At 48.4% G+C, this 16,044-nt stretch overlaps 5 non-coding genes and 1 pseudogene across 5 annotated transcripts; all 6 read left to right on the forward strand.

Annotated features, from left to right (window-relative positions):
• The first annotated feature begins 108 nt into the window (after positions 1–108).
• Positions 109–299, forward strand: LOC130313567 (U2 spliceosomal RNA). The gene has a single exon (XR_008861470.1). It is a non-coding gene; the product is annotated as a U2 spliceosomal RNA (small nuclear RNA).
• Positions 300–2,377: 2,078 nt separating this feature from the next.
• On the forward strand, positions 2,378–2,568 carry LOC130313568 (U2 spliceosomal RNA). The gene has a single exon (XR_008861471.1). It is a non-coding gene; the product is annotated as a U2 spliceosomal RNA (small nuclear RNA).
• Positions 2,569–4,654: 2,086 nt separating this feature from the next.
• Positions 4,655–4,845, forward strand: LOC130313569 (U2 spliceosomal RNA). Its single transcript, XR_008861472.1, has one exon. It is a non-coding gene; the product is annotated as a U2 spliceosomal RNA (small nuclear RNA).
• Positions 4,846–6,946: 2,101 nt separating this feature from the next.
• On the forward strand, positions 6,947–7,137 carry LOC130313570 (U2 spliceosomal RNA). The gene has a single exon (XR_008861473.1). It is a non-coding gene; the product is annotated as a U2 spliceosomal RNA (small nuclear RNA).
• A 2,078-nt stretch (positions 7,138–9,215) lies between these two features.
• Positions 9,216–9,375, forward strand: LOC130313692 (U2 spliceosomal RNA; annotated as a pseudogene).
• Positions 9,376–10,069: 694 nt separating this feature from the next.
• Positions 10,070–10,254, forward strand: LOC130313681 (U2 spliceosomal RNA). Its single transcript, XR_008861570.1, has one exon. It is a non-coding gene; the product is annotated as a U2 spliceosomal RNA (small nuclear RNA).
• Positions 10,255–16,044: the final 5,790 nt, after the last annotated feature.

Below are 16,044 nucleotides of genomic sequence, written 5' to 3' on the forward strand. Positions count from 1 at the left end.
GCCCCCCAGCCCAGAGTGTGCATGGAAAATTGTCTGGCAGCCTCCCTGACAGCAAGCAGTGATAGTGCCCATGAAGGGGACCTTGTTGGGCCCGCCCCTTTCACGGTTATCGCTTCTCGGCCTTTTGGCTAAGATCAAGTGTAGTATCTGTTCTTATCAGTTTAATATCTGATACGTCCCCTATCTGGGGACCATATATTAAATGGATTTTTGAGAACGGGGGCCGATTTCGAAGCTTGCTTCCGTCGCCCTATGCATTGACCCGATATGGCAGTATCTTCGGGTACAGTGCACCACCCCCTTACAGGGTTAAAAAGAAAGATTCCTACTTTCATTGCTACCTGCTTGCTGGCTAGCCAGCCCTGTGGGCCTTGCTGCTGCTGCAGCCAAAAAACAAAAGGTGGTGCTGCTGCTGCTTCTGCTGCTTCTGCTTCTGCTTGTGTCTGGCCCCTGTTGGAGCGTCCAGGCACAGGACTTCTGCTGCTGCTGACTAAATGGCCTCCTTAATTGGATCATTTGAGTAGCCAGCACACCTGTGCAGGTAGGGCATGACATGATAGGCAGCTGCCTTGATAGCGGGTGGGTGCTGAATGTTCCTAATTGACAAAATAAGATTAATGCTTATGAAGAAATATAAAATCTCATCCCTTCCCCAATATCGCGCCACACCCCTACCCCTTAATTCCCTGGTTGAACTTGATGGACATATGTCTTTTTTCGACCGTACTAACTATGTAACTATGTAACATAACATGGGGGGGGGGGTCTCCTGGCTGTTCACACAGGTGTGTCATTGCTGTACATTGACCATGCATTGCTTCTGTGGTATTGCAAAGGCAAAGACAAATGCTTCCAGCCATCCATTGCACTAATGGATTGGTCATCAGCTGGCTGTCTATGTCCCGCATCAATATAGACCAAAGTACAGAGGGTTAGGCTATGCTATTGTGCACCTACCTGATGCATCAGAAGGTGCGAGGCCCTTGCTAAATTCTGTGCACAGACTTTGAGATCTATGCTTTAGACTGTATCTAAACCTGCTCCAACATGGACTGACATTCTGGCCTACTTTCAGCCGATGCGACTTGTCTGTCGCTGAACAGTCGCTTTTTATGTATTCAGCACCTATGTATAATGTTGTAAAAATGCTCTAGAAGCTAAAGTCGCAGAAATGTCACACATATTTGGCCTGCAACTTTCTGTGCGACAAATTCAGACAGGAAAAATCAGTATAAATCCTTAGAAAATGATCCCCCAGTGTCTCCATCTGCTGGCGGTATTGAATAAGCATTGCTGCACTGATGGGGTATGCATTAGACGAAAAAAAAGAAGAAAAAGAAGAATAATACGCCCAGAAAAGAGGCGAAAAGGAGAAAAACGTAAAAAAACGTGAAAAAAAAGTAAGAGGAAGAGAAGGGAAAAAAAGGTGGAAATGGGTTTAAAAGTGATTTCGGCGGAGAAATATATATATATATATATATATATATATATATATATATATATATGCGCACACACACACATAGATATAAACGTATTCTCCGTTGAGATATTGCAGCCGCTGCTGTGTCCAGGCCCAGGAGCCTTAGCACTGTGCTGTGATGTCACTCAATACCACTGACATCACTAGGTGTAAACAACATCTCTCCTTTGCTGTGTATGTGACTATGGAGCTGTTTGGTGATGTCGTCTATTACGGCCTTCATAGAAGCAACAGGAGATTGTTGCATCCATCTAGAACCCTCAGAACTACAGTGCTATGATGTCACTCACTTCCACAGGCCTTGCAGAGTGTAAACAACAACAACCCAGCTTTGTTGTGTATGTAACCATAGGGATTTGTGATGTCACCTAGAACCTTCACAGCAGCGACAGCTTTATGAGGAGCATCAGCACTGCTCTGCCTGAGCAGAACCATCACCGCCATAGGTTGTCAAATAACCCGGATTTAACCCACACAGGTAAGTCCAATGGGGTGCAGGCATGTCCTCTATGCTTACAGCTTCCCGTGGGTGTTGGTTTGATACCGTTTGGGGACAGCCAAGGAGGCATCTGCAGGCAACAAAGGTAGGTGTGTGCTTGTGTGTGTGTTTCCTATGCAGATCCTAAGCCCAGTGTCACATGCAAGTAGGAGGAGTAAGAAGGGTTCCTGGCAAATCCGGGTTATGGATTGCATTTAAAAAGGCCCCGTGGGAGTGCAATGGGCCCCTGTCTTGCTGCTTAGCAATAATGGTATGGGTTTAGGTTCTGCTGTGTGTACTGGTGGTTGACTGCCCCCCAGCCCAGAGTGTGCATGGAAAATTGTCTGGCAGCCTCCCTGACAGCAAGCAGTGATAGTGCCCATGAAGGGGACCTTGTTGGGCCCGCCCCTTTCACGGTTATCGCTTCTCGGCCTTTTGGCTAAGATCAAGTGTAGTATCTGTTCTTATCAGTTTAATATCTGATACGTCCCCTATCTGGGGACCATATATTAAATGGATTTTTGAGAACGGGGGCCGATTTCGAAGCTTGCTTCCGTCGCCCTATGCATTGACCCGATATGGCAGTATCTTCGGGTACAGTGCACCACCCCCTTACAGGGTTAAAAAGAAAGATTCCTACTTTCATTGCTACCTGCTTGCTGGCTAGCCAGCTAGCCAGCCCTGTGGGCCTTGCTGCTGCTGCAGCCAAAAAACAAAAGGTGGTGCTGCTGCTGCTTCTGCTGCTTCTGCTTCTGCTTGTGTCTGGCCCCTGTTGGAGCGTCCAGGCACAGGACTTCTGCTGCTGCTGACTAAATGGCCTCCTTAATTGGATCATTTGAGTAGCCAGCACACCTGTGCAGGTAGGGCATGACATGATAGGCAGCTGCCTTGATAGCGGGTGGGTGCTGAATGTTCCTAATTGACAAAATAAGATTAATGCTTATGAAGAAATATAAAATCTCATCCCTTCCCCAATATCGCGCCACACCCCTACCCCTTAATTCCCTGGTTGAACTTGATGGACATATGTCTTTTTTCGACCGTACTAACTATGTAACTATGTAACATAACATGGGGGGGGGGTCTCCTGGCTGTTCACACAGGTGTGTCATTGCTGTACATTGACCATGCATTGCTTCTGTGGTATTGCAAAGGCAAAGACAAATGCTTCCAGCCATCCATTGCACTAATGGATTGGTCATCAGCTGGCTGTCTATGTCCCGCATCAATATAGACCAAAGTACAGAGGGTTAGGCTATGCTATTGTGCACCTACCTGATGCATCAGAAGGTGCGAGGCCCTTGCTAAATTCTGTGCACAGACTTTGAGATCTATGCTTTAGACTGTATCTAAACCTGCTCCAACATGGACTGACATTCTGGCCTACTTTCAGCCGATGCGACTTGTCTGTCGCTGAACAGTCGCTTTTTATGTATTCAGCACCTATGTATAATGTTGTAAAAATGCTCTAGAAGCTAAAGTCGCAGAAATGTCACACATATTTGGCCTGCAACTTTCTGTGCGACAAATTCAGACAGGAAAAATCAGTATAAATCCTTAGAAAATTATCCCCCAGTGTCTCCATCTGCTGGCGGTATTGAATAAGCATTGCTGCACTGATGGGGTATGCATTAGACGAAAAAAAAGAAGAAAAAGAAGAATAATACGCCCAGAAAAGAGGCGAAAAGGAGAAAAACGTAAAAAAACGTGAAAAAAAGTAAGACGAAGAGAAGGGAAAAAAAGGTGGAAATGGGTTTAAAAGTGATTTCGGCGGAGAAATATATATATATATATATATATATATATATATATATATATATATATGCGCACACACACACATAGATATAAACGTATTCTCCGTTGAGATATTGCAGCCGCTGCTGTGTCCAGGCCCAGGAGCCTTAGCACTGTGCTGTGATGTCACTCAATACCACTGACATCACTAGGTGTAAACAACATCTCTCCTTTGCTGTGTATGTGACTATGGAGCTGTTTGGTGATGTCGTCTATTACGGCCTTCATAGAAGCAACAGGAGATTGTTGCATCCATCTTGAACCCTCAGAACTACAGTGCTATGATGTCACTCACTTCCACAGGCCTTGCAGAGTGTAAACAACAACAACCCAGCTTTGTTGTGTATGTAACCATAGGGATTTGTGATGTCACCTAGAACCTTCACAGCAGCGACAGCTTTATGAGGAGCATCAGCACTGCTCTGCCTGAGCAGAACCATCACCGCCATAGGTTGTCAAATAACCCGGATTTAACCCACACAGGTAAGTCCAATGGGGTGCAGGCATGTCCTCTATGCTTACAGCTTCCCGTGGGTGTTGGTTTGATACCGTTTGGGGACAGCCAAGGAGGCATCTGCAGGCAACAAAGGTAGGTGTGTGCTTGTGTGTGTGTTTCCTATGCAGATCCTAAGCCCAGTGTCACATGCAAGTAGGAGGAGTAAGAAGGGTTCCTGGCAAATCCGGGTTATGGATTGCATTTAAAAAGGCCCCGTGGGAGTGCAATGGGCCCCTGTCTTGCTGCTTAGCAATAATGGTATGGGTTTAGGTTCTGCTGTGTGTACTGGTGGTTGACTGCCCCCCAGCCCAGAGTGTGCATGGAAAATTGTCTGGCAGCCTCCCTGACAGCAAGCAGTGATAGTGCCCATGAAGGGGACCTTGTTGGGCCCGCCCCTTTCACGGTTATCGCTTCTCGGCCTTTTGGCTAAGATCAAGTGTAGTATCTGTTCTTATCAGTTTAATATCTGATACGTCCCCTATCTGGGGACCATATATTAAATGGATTTTTGAGAACGGGGGCCGATTTCGAAGCTTGCTTCCGTCGCCCTATGCATTGACCCGATATGGCAGTATCTTCGGGTACAGTGCACCACCCCCTTACAGGGTTAAAAAGAAAGATTCCTACTTTCATTGCTACCTGCTTGCTGGCTAGCCAGCTAGCCAGCCCTGTGGGCCTTGCTGCTGCTGCAGCCAAAAAACAAAAGGTGGTGCTGCTGCTGCTTCTGCTGCTTCTGCTTCTGCTTGTGTCTGGCCCCTGTTGGAGCGTCCAGGCACAGGACTTCTGCTGCTGCTGACTAAATGGCCTCCTTAATTGGATCATTTGAGTAGCCAGCACACCTGTGCAGGTAGGGCATGACATGATAGGCAGCTGCCTTGATAGCGGGTGGGTGCTGAATGTTCCTAATTGACAAAATAAGATTAATGCTTATGAAGAAATATAAAATCTCATCCCTTCCCCAATATCGCGCCACACCCCTACCCCTTAATTCCCTGGTTGAACTTGATGGACATATGTCTTTTTTCGACCGTACTAACTATGTAACTATGTAACATAACATGGGGGGGGGGTCTCCTGGCTGTTCACACAGGTGTGTCATTGCTGTACATTGACCATGCATTGCTTCTGTGGTATTGCAAAGGCAAAGACAAATGCTTCCAGCCATCCATTGCACTAATGGATTGGTCATCAGCTGGCTGTCTATGTCCCGCATCAATATAGACCAAAGTACAGAGGGTTAGGCTATGCTATTGTGCACCTACCTGATGCATCAGAAGGTGCGAGGCCCTTGCTAAATTCTGTGCACAGACTTTGAGATCTATGCTTTAGACTGTATCTAAACCTGCTCCAACATGGACTGACATTCTGGCCTACTTTCAGCCGATGCGACTTGTCTGTCGCTGAACAGTCGCTTTTTATGTATTCAGCACCTATGTATAATGTTGTAAAAATGCTCTAGAAGCTAAAGTCGCAGAAATGTCACACATATTTGGCCTGCAACTTTCTGTGCGACAAATTCAGACAGGAAAAATCAGTATAAATCCTTAGAAAATTATCCCCCAGTGTCTCCATCTGCTGGCGGTATTGAATAAGCATTGCTGCACTGATGGGGTATGCATTAGACGAAAAAAAAGAAGAAAAAGAAGAATAATACGCCCAGAAAAGAGGCGAAAAGGAGAAAAACGTAAAAAAACGTGAAAAAAAAGTAAGAGGAAAAGAAGGGAAAAAAAGGTGGAAATGGGTTTAAAAGTGATTTCGGCGGAGAAATATATATATATATATATATATATATATATATATATATATATATATATATATATATATATGCGCACACACACACATAGATATAAACGTATTCTCCGTTGAGATATTGCAGCCGCTGCTGTGTCCAGGCCCAGGAGCCTTAGCACTGTGCTGTGATGTCACTCAATACCACTGACATCACTAGGTGTAAACAACATCTCTCCTTTGCTGTGTATGTGACTATGGAGCTGTTTGGTGATGTCGTCTATTACGGCCTTCATAGAAGCAACAGGAGATTGTTGCATCCATCTTGAACCCTCAGAACTACAGTGCTATGATGTCACTCACTTCCACAGGCCTTGCAGAGTGTAAACAACAACAACCCAGCTTTGTTGTGTATGTAACCATAGGGATTTGTGATGTCACCTAGAACCTTCACAGCAGCGACAGCTTTATGAGGAGCATCAGCACTGCTCTGCCTGAGCAGAACCATCACCGCCATAGGTTGTCAAATAACCCGGATTTAACCCACACAGGTAAGTCCAATGGGGTGCAGGCATGTCCTCTATGCTTACAGCTTCCCGTGGGTGTTGGTTTGATACCGTTTGGGGACAGCCAAGGAGGCATCTGCAGGCAACAAAGGTAGGTGTGTGCTTGTGTGTGTGTTTCCTATGCAGATCCTAAGCCCAGTGTCACATGCAAGTAGGAGGAGTAAGAAGGGTTCCTGGCAAATCCGGGTTATGGATTGCATTTAAAAAGGCCCCGTGGGAGTGCAATGGGCCCCTGTCTTGCTGCTTAGCAATAATGGTATGGGTTTAGGTTCTGCTGTGTGTACTGGTGGTTGACTGCCCCCCAGCCCAGAGTGTGCATGGAAAATTGTCTGGCAGCCTCCCTGACAGCAAGCAGTGATAGTGCCCATGAAGGGGACCTTGTTGGGCCCACCCCTTTCACGGTTATCGCTTCTCGGCCTTTTGGCTAAGATCAAGTGTAGTATCTGTTCTTATCAGTTTAATATCTGATACGTCCCCTATCTGGGGACCATATATTAAATGGATTTTTGAGAACGGGGGCCGATTTCGAAGCTTGCTTCCGTCGCCCTATGCATTGACCCGATATGGCAGTATCTTCGGGTACAGTGCACCACCCCCTTACAGGGTTAAAAAGAAAGATTCCTACTTTCATTGCTACCTGCTTGCTGGCTAGCCAGCTAGCCAGCCCTGTGGGCCTTGCTGCTGCTGCAGCCAAAAAACAAAAGGTGGTGCTGCTGCTGCTTCTGCTGCTTCTGCTTGTGTCTGGCCCCTGTTGGAGCGTCCAGGCACAGGACTTCTGCTGCTGCTGACTAAATGGCCTCCTTAATTGGATCATTTGAGTAGCCAGCACACCTGTGCAGGTAGGGCATGACATGATAGGCAGCTGCCTTGATAGCGGGTGGGTGCTGAATGTTCCTAATTGACAAAATAAGATTAATGCTTATGAAGAAATATAAAATCTCATCCCTTCCCCAATATCGCGCCACACCCCTACCCCTTAATTCCCTGGTTGAACTTGATGGACATATGTCTTTTTTCGACCGTACTAACTATGTAACTATGTAACATAACATGGGGGGGGGGGGGTCTCCTGGCTGTTCACACAGGTGTGTCATTGCTGTACATTGACCATGCATTGCTTCTGTGGTATTGCAAAGGCAAAGACAAATGCTTCCAGCCATCCATTGCACTAATGGATTGGTCATCAGCTGGCTGTCTATGTCCCGCATCAATATAGACCAAAGTACAGAGGGTTAGGCTATGCTATTGTGCACCTACCTGATGCATCAGAAGGTGCGAGGCCCTTGCTAAATTCTGTGCACAGACTTTGAGATCTATGCTTTAGACTGTATCTAAACCTGCTCCAACATGGACTGACATTCTGGCCTACTTTCAGCCGATGCGACTTGTCTGTCGCTGAACAGTCGCTTTTTATGTATTCAGCACCTATGTATAATGTTGTAAAAATGCTCTAGAAGCTAAAGTCGCAGAAATGTCACACATATTTGGCCTGCAACTTTCTGTGCGACAAATTCAGACAGGAAAAATCAGTATAAATCCTTAGAAAATTATCCCCCAGTGTCTCCATCTGCTGGCGGTATTGAATAAGCATTGCTGCACTGATGGGGTATGCATTAGACGAAAAAAAAGAAGAAAAAGAAGAATAATACGCCCAGAAAAGAGGCGAAAAGGAGAAAAACGTAAAAAAACGTGAAAAAAAAGTAAGAGGAAGAGAAGGGAAAAAAAGGTGGAAATGGGTTTAAAAGTGATTTCGGCGGAGAAATATATATATATATATATATATATATATATATATATATATGCGCACACACACACATAGATATAAACGTATTCTCCGTTGAGATATTGCAGCCGCTGCTGTGTCCAGGCCCAGGAGCCTTAGCACTGTGCTGTGATGTCACTCAATACCACTGACATCACTAGGTGTAAACAACATCTCTCCTTTGCTGTGTATGTGACTATGGAGCTGTTTGGTGATGTCGTCTATTACGGCCTTCATAGAAGCAACAGGAGATTGTTGCATCCATCTTGAACCCTCAGAACTACAGTGCTATGATGTCACTCACTTCCACAGGCCTTGCAGAGTGTAAACAACAACAACCCAGCTTTGTTGTGTATGTAACCATAGGGATTTGTGATGTCACCTAGAACCTTCACAGCAGCGACAGCTTTATGAGGAGCATCAGCACTGCTCTGCCTGAGCAGAACCATCACCGCCATAGGTTGTCAAATAACCCGGATTTAACCCACACAGGTAAGTCCAATGGGGTGCAGGCATGTCCTCTATGCTTACAGCTTCCCGTGGGTGTTGGTTTGATACCGTTTGGGGACAGCCAAGGAGGCATCTGCAGGCAACAAAGGTAGGTGTGTGCTTGTGTGTGTGTTTCCTATGCAGATCCTAAGCCCAGTGTCACATGCAAGTAGGAGGAGTAAGAAGGGTTCCTGGCAAATCCGGGTTATGGATTGCATTTAAAAAGGCCCCGTGGGAGTGCAATGGGCCCCTGTCTTGCTGCTTAGCAATAATGGTATGGGTTTAGGTTCTGCTGTGTGTACTGGTGGTTGACTGCCCCCCAGCCCAGAGTGTGCATGGAAAATTGTCTGGCAGCCTCCCTGACAGCAAGCAGTGATAGTGCCCATGAAGGGGACCTTGTTGGGCCCGCCCCTTTCACGGTTATCGCTTCTCGGCCTTTTGGCTAAGATCAAGTGTAGTATCTGTTCTTATCAGTTTTCATGCTGGTGGGGATGGGTGCTGCATGGAGGATGCAGGTGTACCAGGGCTTTCCGGGGCTGGTTCTGAGGAATCAGCTCGACGGCTGCCCCGATGTGACCTGTTCCCTCCGGGTCTCGCCATGAGGCTGAGAGGGTCTAGAGCCGAGGTACTTTTGTGCCTCGGGGAGTGGTGACCCCGAGGTGCCGAAACTCACTGGGAGAATAGACTCACTGAGTTGACGCACGGGCACCATAATCTCTTCACCTTGTGGCACTCACCTCTTGATTCCCGGCCTTCTGGCTAGGATCAGAGAAATTTTTATAGATCCGGCCGAATGTCCGGGCAGTATATCTGCACACATTCACTTATTTATTTCTTTTTTGTCTCACTGTGTCACTTTTTGCGTGTTGTGTGTTCACAGGATTTGTCAGGATGCGGTAGCCCTTCTGGGTGTCCCTCCTGGCGGTCTAGGGGAGGTGTGTGTGGCCATTAGGTTCCACACCTCCCTGCAAACACCCCGGGTACTCCTGCTTTGGCAGGGTACCTACCGTAATCGGCTCTGCGGGCAGATACCTTGGCTGACGCCAAGGGGGATGCCGGGAGCATTTGTGGTCCCCTAGTAGCTTCGGCGAAAAGGGACACCGAACCTGGAACCTCGCAGGTACCTTTTGGTCCGGAGGCGAAGGGTAAGGTTTGTTGGGGGGCCTCTCTCCTATCGGAGAAGGGCTTGCGATAGACCGCATCCTTTGTGCACGTTTTTTTTTGTGTAACACGTTTGCACTTTTTCTTGCACTTTGGGTGAATCGAAAGCACGTTCCTCGGCTTTAAAAAAAAAAAAAAAAAAAAAAATCTGTTCTTATCAGTTTAATATCTGATACGTCCCCTATCTGGGGACCATATATTAAATGGATTTTTGAGAACGGGGGCCGATTTCGAAGCTTGCTTCCGTCGCCCTATGCATTGACCCGATATGGCAGTATCTTCGGGTACAGTGCACCACCCCCTTACAGGGTTAAAAAGAAAGATTCCTACTTTCATTGCTACCTGCTTGCTGGCTAGCCAGCTAGCCAGCCCTGTGGGCCTTGCTGCTGCTGCAGCCAAAAAACAAAAGGTGGTGCTGCTGCTGCTTCTGCTGCTTCTGCTTCTGCTTGTGTCTGGCCCCTGTTGGAGCGTCCAGGCACAGGACTTCTGCTGCTGCTGACTAAATGGCCTCCTTAATTGGATCATTTGAGTAGCCAGCACACCTGTGCAGGTAGGGCATGACATGATAGGCAGCTGCCTTGATAGCGGGTGGGTGCTGAATGTTCCTAATTGACAAAATAAGATTAATGCTTATGAAGAAATATAAAATCTCATCCCTTCCCCAATATCGCGCCACACCCCTACCCCTTAATTCCCTGGTTGAACTTGATGGACATATGTCTTTTTTCGACCGTACTAACTATGTAACTATGTAACATAACATGGGGGGGGGGGTCTCCTGGCTGTTCACACAGGTGTGTCATTGCTGTACATTGACCATGCATTGCTTCTGTGGTATTGCAAAGGCAAAGACAAATGCTTCCAGCCATCCATTGCACTAATGGATTGGTCATCAGCTGGCTGTCTATGTCCCGCATCAATATAGACCAAAGTACAGAGGGTTAGGCTATGCTATTGTGCACCTACCTGATGCATCAGAAGGTGCGAGGCCCTTGCTAAATTCTGTGCACAGACTTTGAGATCTATGCTTTAGACTGTATCTAAACCTGCTCCAACATGGACTGACATTCTGGCCTACTTTCAGCCGATGCGACTTGTCTGTCGCTGAACAGTCGCTTTTTATGTATTCAGCACCTATGTATAATGTTGTAAAAATGCTCTAGAAGCTAAAGTCGCAGAAATGTCACACATATTTGGCCTGCAACTGTTACGCCGAGCGCTCCGGGTTCCCGCTCCTCCCCGGAGCGCTCGCTTCACCTCCTCCGCTGCAGCGCCCCGGTCACGTCCTCTGACCCGGGGCGCTGCGATCCTGCTGCTAGCCGGGATGCGATTCGCGATGCGGGTAGCGCCCGCTCGCGATGCGCACCCCGGCTCTCCTACCTGACTCGCTCCCCGTCTGTTCTGTCCCGGCGCGCGCGGCCCCGCTCCCTAGGGCGCGCGCGCGCCGGGTCTCTGCGATTTAAAGGGCCACTGCGCCGCTGATTGGCGCAGTGGTTCCAATTAGAGTTATCACCTGTGCACTCCCTATATTACCTCACTTCCCTTGCACTCCCTTGCCGGATCTTGTTGCCTTAGTGCCAGTGAAAGCGTTCCTTGTGTGTCCCTTGCCAGTGTTTCCAGACCTTCTGCCGTTGCCCCTGACTACGATCCTTGCTGCCTGCCCCGACCTTCTGCTACGTCCGACCTTGCTTCTGCCTACTCCCTTGTACCGCGCCTATCTTCAGCAGCCAGAGAGGTGAGCCGTTGCTAGTGGATACGACCTGGTCACTACCGCCGCAGCAAGACCATCCCGCTTTGCGGCGGGCTCTGGTGAAAACCAGTAGTGGCTTAGAACCGGTCCACTAGCACGGTCCACGCCAATCCCTCTCTGGCACAGAGGGTCCACTACCTGCCAGCCGGCATCGTGACAGTAGATCCGGCCATGGATCCCGCTGAAGTTCCTCTGCCAGTTGTCGCTGACCTCACCACGGTGGTCGCCCAGCAGTCACAACAGATTGCGCAACAAGGCCAACAGCTGTCTCAACTGACCGTTATGCTACAACAGTTGCTACCACAGCTTCAGCAGTCATCTCCTCCGCCAGCTCCTGCACCTCCTCCGCAGCGAGTGGCCGCTCCTGGGATACGCTTATCCTTGCCGGATAAGTTTGATGGGGACTCTAAGTTTTGCCGTGGCTTCCTTTCCCAATGTTCCCTGCATCTGGAGATGATGTCGGACCTGTTTCCCACTGAAAGGTCTAAGGTGGCTTTCGTAGTCAGTCTTCTGTCCGGAAAAGCCCTGTCATGGGCCACACCGCTCTGGGACCGCAATGACCCCGTCACTGCCTCAGTACACTCCTTCTTCTCGGAAATCCGAAGTGTCTTTGAGGAACCTGCCCGAGCCTCTTCTGCTGAGACTGCCCTGTTGAACCTGGTCCAGGGTAATTCTTCCGTTGGCGAGTATGCCGTACAATTCCGTACACTTGCTTCAGAATTGTCCTGGAATAATGAGGCCCTCTGCGCGACCTTCAAAAAAGGCCTATCCAGCAACATTAAAGATGTTCTGGCCGCACGAGAAATTCCTGCTAATCTACATGAACTTATTCACCTAGCCACTCGCATTGACATGCGTTTTTCTGAAAGGCGTCAGGAACTCCGCCAAGATATGGACTCTGTTCGCACGAGGCGTTTCGTCTCCTCGGCTCCTCTCTCCTCTGGTCCCCTGCAATCTGTTCCTGTGCCTCCCGCCGTGGAGGCTATGCAGGTCGACCGGTCTCGCCTGACACCTCAAGAGAGGACACGACGCCGTATGGAGAACCTCTGCCTGTACTGTGCTAGTACCGAACACTTCCTGAGGGATTGTCCTATCCGTCCTCCCCGCCTGGAAAGACGTACGCTGACTCCGCACAAAGGTGAGACAGTCCTTGATGTCTACTCTGCTTCTCCACGTCTTACTGTGCCTGTGCGGATGTCTGCTTCTGCCTTCTCCTTCTCTACAGTGGCCTTCTTGGACTCTGGTTCTGCAGGAAATTTTATTTTGGCCTCTCTCGTCAACAGGTTCAACATCCCAGTGACCAGTCTCGCCAGACCCCTCTACATCAATTGTGTAAATAATGAAAGATTGGACTGTACCATACGTTTCCGCACGGAGCCCCTTCTTATGAGCATCGGATCTCATCATGAGAGGATTGAACTTTTGGTCCTCCCCAATTGCACCTCGGAGATTCTCCTTGGACTTCCCTGGCTTCAACTTCATTCCCCAACCCTGGATTGGTCCACTGGGGAGATCAAGAGTTGGGGGTCCTCTTGTTCCAAGAACTGTCTAAAACCGGTTCCCAGTAACCCTTGCCGTAACTCTGTGGTTCCTCCAGTAACCGGTCTCCCCAAGGCCTATATGGACTTCGCGGATGTTTTCTGCAAAAAACAAGCTGAGACTCTACCTCCTCACAGGCCTTATGATTGCCCTATCGACCTCCTCCCGGGTACTACTCCACCCCGGGGCAGAATTTATCCTCTCTCTGCCCCAGAGACTCTTGCCATGTCCGAATACGTCCAGGAGAATCTAAAAAGGGGCTTTATCCGTAAATCCTCCTCTCCTGCCGGAGCCGGATTTTTCTTTGTCTCCAAAAAAGATGGCTCCCTACGTCCTTGCATTGACTACCGCGGTCTTAATAAAATCACGGTTAAGAACCGCTACCCCTTACCCCTCATCTCTGAACTCTTTGATCGCCTCCAAGGTGCCCACATCTTCACTAAATTGGACTTAAGAGGCGCCTATAACCTCATCCGCATCAGAGAGGGGGACGAGTGGAAAACGGCATTTAACACCAGAGATGGACACTTTGAGTATCTGGTCATGCCCTTTGGACTGTGCAATGCCCCTGCCGTCTTCCAAGACTTTGTCAATGAAATTTTTCGTGATCTATTATACTCCTGTGTTGTGGTGTATCTGGACGATATCCTAATTTTTTCTGCCAATCTAGAGGAACACCGCCGGCATGTCCGTATGGTTCTTCAGAGACTTCGTGACAACCAACTCTATGCCAAAATTGAGAAATGTCTGTTTGAATGCCAATCTCTTCCTTTTCTAGGATATTTGGTCTCTGGCCAGGGACTACAGATGGATCCAGACAAACTCTCTGCCGTCTTAAATTGGCCACGCCCCTCCGGACTCCGTGCTATCCAACGCTTTTTGGGGTTCGCCAATTATTACAGGCAATTTATTCCACATTTTTCTACCATTGTGGCTCCTATCGTGGCTTTAACCAAGAAAAATGCTGATCCCAAGTCCTGGCCTCCTCAAGCAGAAGACTCCTTTAAACAACTCAAGTCTGCCTTTTCTTCGGCTCCCGTGCTCTCCAGACCTGACCCTTCCAAACCCTTCCTATTGGAGGTTGATGCCTCCTCAGTAGGAGCTGGAGCTGTTCTTCTACAAAAAAATCCTTCCGGGCATGCTGTCACTTGTGGTTTTTTCTCTAGGACCTTCTCTCCAGCGGAGAGGAACTACTCCATCGGGGATCGAGAACTTCTAGCCATTAAATTAGCACTTGAGGAATGGAGGCATCTGCTGGAGGGATCAAGATTTCCTGTTATTATCTACACCGACCACAAGAACCTCTCCTACCTCCAGTCGGCCCAACGGCTGAATCCTCGCCAGGCCCGGTGGTCTCTGTTCTTTGCCCGATTTAATTTTGAGATTCACTTTCGTCCTGCCGATAAGAACATTAGAGCCGATGCTCTCTCTCGTTCCTCGGATGCCTCAGAAGTTGATCTCCCTCCGCAACACATCATTCCACCTGACTGCCTGATCTCCACTTCTCCTGCCTCCATCAGACAGACTCCTCCAGGAAAGACCTTTGTTTCTCCACGCCAACGCCTCGGAATCCTCAAATGGGGTCACTCCTCCCATCTCGCAGGTCATGCGGGCATCAAGAAATCTGTGCAACTCATCTCCCGCTTCTATTGGTGGCCAACTCTGGAGACGGATGTTGGGGACTTTGTGCGAGCCTGCACTATCTGTGCCCGGGATAAGACTCCTCGCCAGAAGCCCGCTGGTTTTCTTCATCCTCTGCCTGTCCCCGAACAGCCTTGGTCTCTGATTGGTATGGATTTTATTACTGATTTACCCCCTTCCCGTGGCAACACCGTTATTTGGGTGGTCGTTGATCGATTCTCCAAAATGGCACATTTCATTCCTCTTCCTGGTCTTCCTTCTGCGCCTCAGTTGGCTAAACAATTTTTTGTACACATTTTTCGTCTTCACGGGTTGCCTACGCAGATTGTCTCGGATAGAGGGGTCCAATTCGTGTCTAAATTCTGGAGAGCTCTCTGTAAACAACTCAAGATTAAATTAAATTTTTCCTCTGCATATCATCCCCAGTCCAATGGACAAGTAGAAAGAATTAACCAGATCCTGGGTGATTATTTGCGACATTTTGTTTCCTCCCGCCAGGATGACTGGGCAGATCTCCTTCCATGGGCCGAATTCTCGTATAACTTCAGGGTCTCTGAATCTTCCTCCAAATCCCCATTTTTCGTGGTGTACGGCCGTCACCCTCTTCCCCCCCTCCCTACCCCCCTTGCCCTCTGGTCTGCCCGCTGTGGATGAAATTTCTCGTGACCTTTCCATTATATGGAGAGAGACCCAAAATTCTCTCTTACAGGCTTCTTCACGCATGAAGAGGTTCGCGGATAAGAAAAGAAGAGCTCCCCCCGTTTTTTCCCCTGGAGACAAGGTATGGCTCTCCGCTAAATATGTCCGCTTCCGTGTCCCTAGCTACAAGTTGGGACCACGCTATCTTGGTCCTTTCAAAATTCTGTGTCAAATTAATCCTGTCTCTTATAAACTTCTTCTTCCTCCTTCTCTTCGTATCCCTAATGCCTTTCACGTCTCTCTTCTCAAACCACTCATCCTCAACCGTTTTTCTCCCAAATCTGTTCCTCCCACTCCTGTTTCCGGCTCCTCGGACGTCTTCTCGGTCAAGGAGATTTTGGCTGCCAAAAAGGTCAGAGGAAAAAATTTTTTTTTAGTAGACTGGGAGGGTTGTGGTCCTGAAGAGAGATCCTGGGAACCTGAGGACAACATCCTTGACAAAAGTCTGCTCCTCAGGTTCT

Source organism: Hyla sarda, unplaced genomic scaffold (assembly GCF_029499605.1).
Source record: "Hyla sarda isolate aHylSar1 unplaced genomic scaffold, aHylSar1.hap1 scaffold_178, whole genome shotgun sequence".
NCBI lineage: Eukaryota > Metazoa > Chordata > Amphibia > Anura > Hylidae > Hyla > Hyla sarda.